The sequence below is a fragment of the Schistocerca piceifrons genome, chromosome X (assembly GCF_021461385.2).
Source record: "Schistocerca piceifrons isolate TAMUIC-IGC-003096 chromosome X, iqSchPice1.1, whole genome shotgun sequence".
In the NCBI taxonomy this organism is placed as follows: domain Eukaryota; kingdom Metazoa; phylum Arthropoda; class Insecta; order Orthoptera; family Acrididae; genus Schistocerca; species Schistocerca piceifrons.
This window is the reverse complement of record NC_060149.1, coordinates 220,383,746-220,391,238: the sequence shown is the minus strand read 5'-3', so window position 1 is coordinate 220,391,238 and position 7,493 is coordinate 220,383,746.

Sequence of the window (7,493 nt, the reverse complement as noted above, 5' to 3'; positions counted from 1 at the left end):
AATCACTGCGCCACCTCGCTCAGTCAAATATATTTTTTTTTATTACATACATTTAATTCTTTTTGGTTTCAGCAAATGAACAGGTCAATATAAGAGCAATAGCAGTAACTTTACAGGCCGTAGATACTCTGTGTCACGAATTTATAGACATCTACTTATATGTATTACATAAGGGAAAGCTATTCACATTTCACATAGCTCAGCAGGCAACGGCGATCTCTACTGCTTTCCGTACCTATCCGAACCCCAATAAAACTCTAGACATTTTAAGCACAACAAGAGTATGCCTTTTCTCCCTGGTATAGTTGCACACACGCCTCTGTTACACTGGCTACTCCTCACGTTGTTATGATGAAACCTAACAGGATCTTAAGCCTGTGAAACGATTTTAAGGTCAGGATTGAGACTCAAACATTGAATGATCCTTAACCTGGTAAGTGAGTGTCTGTCATTTGAAATAGCAAGCGCACCGATATATTTCAGCGCTTCTTTGCACACCTCATTCAAAATCTACTAACATGTAGGTATCACAAGGCAAAGTGGCATGTAGAACTTTAACCTTCTGCTCTCACAACAGCAAAACCGGGGGGTTAAATGCAACCGCTCACAACAGAATTTTCTTAGTCCTCCACTGATGCCTTATGTTCATTTTGAGTAAGAAGGGCATTTACATCCAGCAACATCTCACAGCAAAAACTGACGCACGGTATGAAGGGATGTAGGGGCGCAATGAATCTGTCGAAATGAAGTTCACACAAAAAAGTTTTTTGAAATGAAAACAGTGTTTCATTACTAATGTGTGTGAGCTTATTTAACGTACGTTATGTGTATTTGGAAAGATTTATTTGATAAAATGATTTCGAACTATTGTACACAGTCGAGTGGTCTAGGCGTAAAGTGAATGCTTTAAATAGAAAAAGCCGCCGAGGTCACGGGATCGAATCCCGGTCGGACTCCAGATTTTTCTGTCTCCCTTTAACATAACTTACAGAACTCAACGATGAGGGGATTCGCGAGAAGCGACACATGGTTCAGATTTCACGTTAAACTATAGGTCCCACGGATTGCTAACCGAAGGAGTCCGGGGTCCGTTTACCGGCTAGGTCGGAGATTTTCTGTACTCGGGGACTGGATGTTGTGTTGCCCTCATGTTCGTGCCGTCATAACTGAGATTCCACTATTGAGACGGCTGTAATGGCACGTATCGAAAGCCAATAAATTAAAAGAAGAATGTGGGTCTCCTTTGCCTGGTTGGATAACGCGGTAGATTAGCGACACGCAAGATGGCGAAGTAGCGTCCAGTTGAAAGGCGTGTACTCAGACATAGAGCCACACGAAATTATTATTACCGTTTTGTTGTACGTGAGTTCCGCTTAAAACTGTCGTGCTTGATTGCCATAGTGACTTGAGGTGGAAGTAATCTCAGCAGAATCGAAGCGGTTGGGATTGGCGGAGACATGCTGGCCATGTGACCAGAGCAACACAATGGCGCTTTCAGGTACGCCACGACAAAAGCACAGACTGGCCCACTTCTGCGAGCCGCACCCAGAATATTCACCGACGCATTAAGCCGTCTGTGCATCTGATACATTACGTAACGACAGTCCCAAATAAACTTTACGAAACAGTACAGTATATGTACAACACAGGCTTTCGTGGTCGATATTTACATAATTGAGGAAATCGATTTTCAGGCAATTAGATAGCCGTCTCCTGTACACTGTTTGATCAAAAATATCCGGAGAGTAGACATTAATAGTAGCTGTATCCACCTTCGCCTTAATGAAGGCTTTGTCACGTCATTTTAATCATTGTATTAACTCTTTCATTTGCTCGCATTTTTCACCCTCTTATTCTTTTTCCACCTGGAACCTTTGTTCATGTGATTTTATTTATTTTTATGAATCAACTCCTATTTAATTTCTTCCGTATTATCATCCTGTATTTTCGTCCACGTTACTGCATTGATTAGCTCTATTCCTCATTTTGCTTGAGTTTCATTTTTCTTTGTATCCCTTCTTTCGCTTAAATCTTTTCCGCGTTTTTTTCCATAGTCCAATAAGAATTTAAGTTTTGAGCTTTTGGGTGACGATTACCATCCAGAACATCTACATCTTGTAACGAAAAATACGTTTCCGACACCACTGCCAAATCAACATGAAGGCATGTTATCTATTTTTTTAACAGATAGATCGGCATTTTCAAATGTTTAACTGTCATGATAGATAAATAAAAATAAGGAAACTCATATGCACAAAGGTTCCAAGTGGAAGAAGAATGGCAGAAAGGAAACTGAGAGCCGTTGGATAATATGGTGATTAAAGTGATGTGATAAAGGAATGGATTTTTTTTAAGGTGACTGTCGACAGCCGTTAGGTAATTTATAAAATGTATATTTGAACCATCAGCTGCTTTCATTTTAAACCCAAATATCAACCAGTTTCAGTCTTGGACCATCTTCACGGATAATGGTTAAAATGGTTTAAGCCACCACATTGCATTAGTCATTACTTAAAATGTTTAGTGCATGCCATGTATGCAAATATATGACACAGGACTTTAGAAGCAAACGTACGAATACTAAATGGGTAAAGAGCTGTACTGAAGAGAAGATAAGGACTCCTGATCTTCTTTTCAGTACTGTTCCGTACACATTTAGTATGTTTGTTTTTAAAGTACTGTGTCATATATTTACATTCATGGCATGCACTACACGTTTTAAGTAATGACTAACGCAATATGGTGGCTTAAACCTTTTTAACCTTTATCCGTGAAGATGATCCAAGACCGAAAACGGTAGATATTAGGGTTTAAAATAAAAGCAGCTGATGGTTCAAATATGCATCTTATACATCGAATTAAAAATGTTACATTTCAAGGAAATAACTGAGTAAAACTAATGAACAAAGTTATTTCGATAAAGATTAGACAATAAAAAGCTTTAAAGCATGTGATGAATTTTGGGTGGTTCAAATAGCTCTGAGCACTATGCGACTGAACTTCTGAGGTCATCAGTCGTCTAGAACTTAGAACTAATTAAACCTAACTAACCTAAGGACATCACACACATCCATGCCCGAGGCAGGATTCGAACCTGCGACCGTAGCAGTCGCGCGTTTCCGGACTGAAGCGCTTAGAACCGCTTTTTTTTTTTTTAAATTCTCATTTTGTTCGCTTTTGTTCGTTGCATCTGCTCGGGGCGGACGTCGTAAGACAGCCGTTTAGGTTCGTTGTTGATCGATTAACTCAGTTTTTTTATTACAGAGGGCTGCTAACCCTCTGACCGAACCGCTCGGCCACCGCGGCCGGCAGGAATTACTTATCTGAATATGTTGGATCTGTATTTTACCGGGACTGCGAGAACATGCCGGAAATTTTGTTTTCCTTGAGGAGGCAGCATCTCTGCACTGACAGCTGCATGTAGACTGATGAGCCGAAAAACATTCCGAACACTGCCAACCGCAAGGCTGAGTGTCTCCTGGTGATGTAGTGAGCACGTGACGCATTAACGAAACAATGTAAGTGGAAGAGAGACGAATGGGCAGTCATTATAGCGAAGGGACGTACCGTAGATTCGGAAATTCACTGATATAAGCGGTTTTGACAAAGGGTACATTGTCGTGGCACTGCGGCTGCAAACGAGAATCTATGACACGGCGATTGTGGTCACCCGTTTGATACTACTGTCGTGAGTACCTATGGAAAGTGGTTGAAAGATGGTGGAATAACACATTCTGGACGCCCACGTGTCATCACAAAACGTGGGGGTCGGACGATCCCCGTCTGTACAATCCAGGATAGGGAGCGATCTGTGGAAGATCTGACGACAGAGTACAATGCTGGAGCAGGCACAAGTGTTTTGGATCACACCATTCAAAGGCTGTTGTTGAATATGGAGCTCCATATCACACGGCTCCTACTTGCTCTTGTGTTGACCCAATGGTACCGCTAGTTACGATTGCAGTGGACACAACATCACTGAGTTTTCACCGTGGAAACATGTCGCCTGTCGGATGAATCGCATTTCTTGTTACATCAGGTCGATGGTTAGGTCCTTACACGGCGTCATCCAGGTGAATGGCAGCTTGAAACGTGCATCGCACCACAAATGCAGGGCGGTGAGAGCAGAATTATGTTATTTGGTACATTAAGTTGGGTTTCTATGGGACCTATGGTACTACTCGAAGATACCGTGAGAGCAGTATAGTACTTGAACATTATTGCGGACCACCTGCATCCCTCCATGGTTGAAGTCTTCTCTGATGGCGATTACATCCTTCAGCAGGATAATAATAATGAGCGTATGGTATTAGTTGCCGGGAGACCCCTCGGGGCACGGTTAGGCCGCCGCTCCACAAGTTCTTTAACGCCACTACGGCAACTTGCGAGTGAATGAGGATGAAATGATAATGAAAGACACACAACAACCGCTCATCTCGAAGCAGAGAAAATCCCCGACCCCGCCGGGAATCGAACCCGGGACCCCGCGCGCGGGAAGCGAGAACGCTACCTCAAGACCACGAGTCGCGGACTTCCAACAGAATAATTGTCCGCGATACAAGGGCAGAAAAGTACTGCAGTGGTTTGAGGAGCATGATAGTTAACTCACATTGATGTCTTAGTCAGCAAAAACCTCTGATCCGTATCCATTGGAACTCATATCAACATCCACCTGCGTGCCTACAAACCACTGCCCCGTAATTTGATGGAATTTAGTGATCTGTGAGTATGTATCTGGTGCCACATACTTCTGGAAAGTTCTCAAGGATTTGTAGAATCCATGCCAAGAAGAATCGCTGCTGTATTGTGTTCGAAATGTGGACCAACATGCTATTAAACAGGCGGTCATAATGTTTTGGCTTATCGTTGTAAATTCTAGCACAGAGTGTATGATATCTATGAGTAAACGTTGAATCAATTATGAAAGAGGAATTTCAAATCCCGAAATAAATTCTAATATTAAAACTGCTGATAAAAAATTCGATCTGATTCGGGAAATGATAGTAGATGGAATCGATGGATTACAAGATACGATATTTAGCTGCGTGGAAGGCTGCGAGCCTAAGAAAAACACACTTGAGAAGGTGGCTAAGCAGGCTACCAGTGAAGTAACGGACATAGTAGTTCACTTTGAGAATAAAGTAGCGGAAAGTAAGAATGATGTTGAGGACGAAGACAGTGGCGCAGAGCAGTGCAGGAGTAACAGCGAGTAGGAAATACGAGCTGCGCTGGGAATCAAAATTGTGATAACATATCGGATATGGTAATGGATTTCCAGATAAATGGTAATAATAAGACGATTGACTCTTTGATTAAAAATGTAAAATGTAAAACTAATTGTGAGGGGAAGGTCAAAGCAACGCAGCGAGATCGGGAAATAAAATCTAAGTAATTGGCTCATCATCAGGTTAGTGATAATATTAAGAATTTTCAAGATCGTAAGGGCTGTAAATTTAGATATAGGGATCGCAAATATGTGTTCGAGGAACAGGCGAATCAAGGACCGCAAAACATAGACACGAGATCGGAAAACTGATTTTCGTCGCATCTCAGATCAGGGAGTGGCAAGATAAATCGGCTCGCAAACGTATACATAATGGAAGGAATTTGGTTATATATTATAATGTGATATATGAGGCTCGAAAGTCGGGGATTAACATAATTAGGAAGACAGACACATTTTGGATCAGTATGAAGTGGCACAGCATAAAAAAGAACGCAAAGAATCTGGAAAAGAGAAATTTTAATTTAGATATTGAAGATATGGGGTAGAACCTTTTATTTTATCCGGGTGAAGAAAAAGTTAGAATTAGTGTGAGTCTGGTGGAAAATTCTGTATTCGGAAAAGAAGCAGAGGCGAATATGAACTTGGTGGATGTTGAATGTATGGAGTATTCAGATGAGGTACTATATAGTAGCAACAATTTCAATGACGTATGTGGACATATTTCTGATGAAGATGTTGGTGAAGGCGGCATAGCAGTGGTCTCGTCAGCTGGAGATGAAATTTATGAACTGTCGACGTAAATGGGTGATTTATATGTGAAGGAAAGTGAAATTGATGTTTTAGATGATGAAGTTTCGAAGGCTGAAGCTACTGATATAGGTAATTTGGAGGGAGAAATTGGTGCGTTAATCTCTGTTATTGGAAGTGAAACGATGTCTTGGATGGAAACGTGAATTATGAGTGGATATTGAGGGATGAATGAGAGGACATTGTGATAGATGAGAGGTCGCTCATTGTAAGGTAGGAAGATATTAGATTTTCGTGGTAAAATAATAAATATAAAGTAGCAGGCGTTTCCGAGAAGAGAGAAGGTGAAACGGAGACAAAGCTAGGTCCCAAACGCCAGAAATCGAGTATATTGTGAGTACTGATGAGATTAGATTTAGTAGCGAAAAATTTTGAGTTGTAAACGGCGTATTGTTAGACAGAAACATCGTGAATGCGGCGTAACTATGATCTGGTCAGCTGTAGATAACATGTCGGTGAAAATAAGATGAATTATTTGTTATGAATTTTTTGATGTGTCGGCGGATGTTGGTAAAAGTGTTTGTGGAGACGTTTATGTTGTATCGGCGGAAGTAAGTAATGAATCGTTACAGGGGGATGAATGTGATGCTTCATGTGGTGTAGTTGAGTGTGACGATGTTGCAGATACAAAAATCGTTACGTTGGAAGAAGGAACCAGTGTATTCATTTCTCAAGAGTAAGGTGTACCCACTAGAAGAGGGTGAAAATAAGATATTTAAACTGATGCCATGTTCTGTAAGGGAGAAATACTACAGTTCTAATTTATGTGAAAAGAATAAAGATAAAGTGGCAAAGGAGATTGAAGAGCAAGAAAATGATGTAGGGACGAAGAATGTATTTGTCGAAGTGGTTACTGTAAATGGTGATACTGAAGAATTATCTGTAATTAATATGTGTGCTATTAATGCTGAAAATACGGCAGCAGAGACAGTAGTTAATACAGTGAAAGTGAAATGTTTGGGGAGGGAAGAAACTGAAAACGTACAGCCAATCATAGAAATTACTGTTTGTGAAGAAAGAAAGTGTGCGTGTCTCAATTGAAAATGTTCTGTCCCTGCGGTATTTGAAAGTTATGTGTAGACGCGCGAATCCATTGGTGCACGAGAAAAGAAGCCTCATATACGAACAATTCAAAAAGCAGAAAAGGTGAGATTCCAATGAATGAAAGATGGCCGTATTGAAACACTCATAATTCTGTAAGAGCTGATGTTTCCCAATATGACAAATCCGAATCAGGATCCTTGCGGCATTGAGGCGCATTTATTAAGACTTCAATATTATAATTATCACAAAAGCTTTAGAATTCAACTGAACACAGTAAACAAATATGTTATCGCAGGCACTGCAAATAAATAACTGCTGAACGGTCCATGCGATCTTTATAAACGCAGTACTGTATATTAGCTCAGGACTCTAGCTACTGTCCCTGAAAGTCACATTTTGATACTTCTTTTATTTA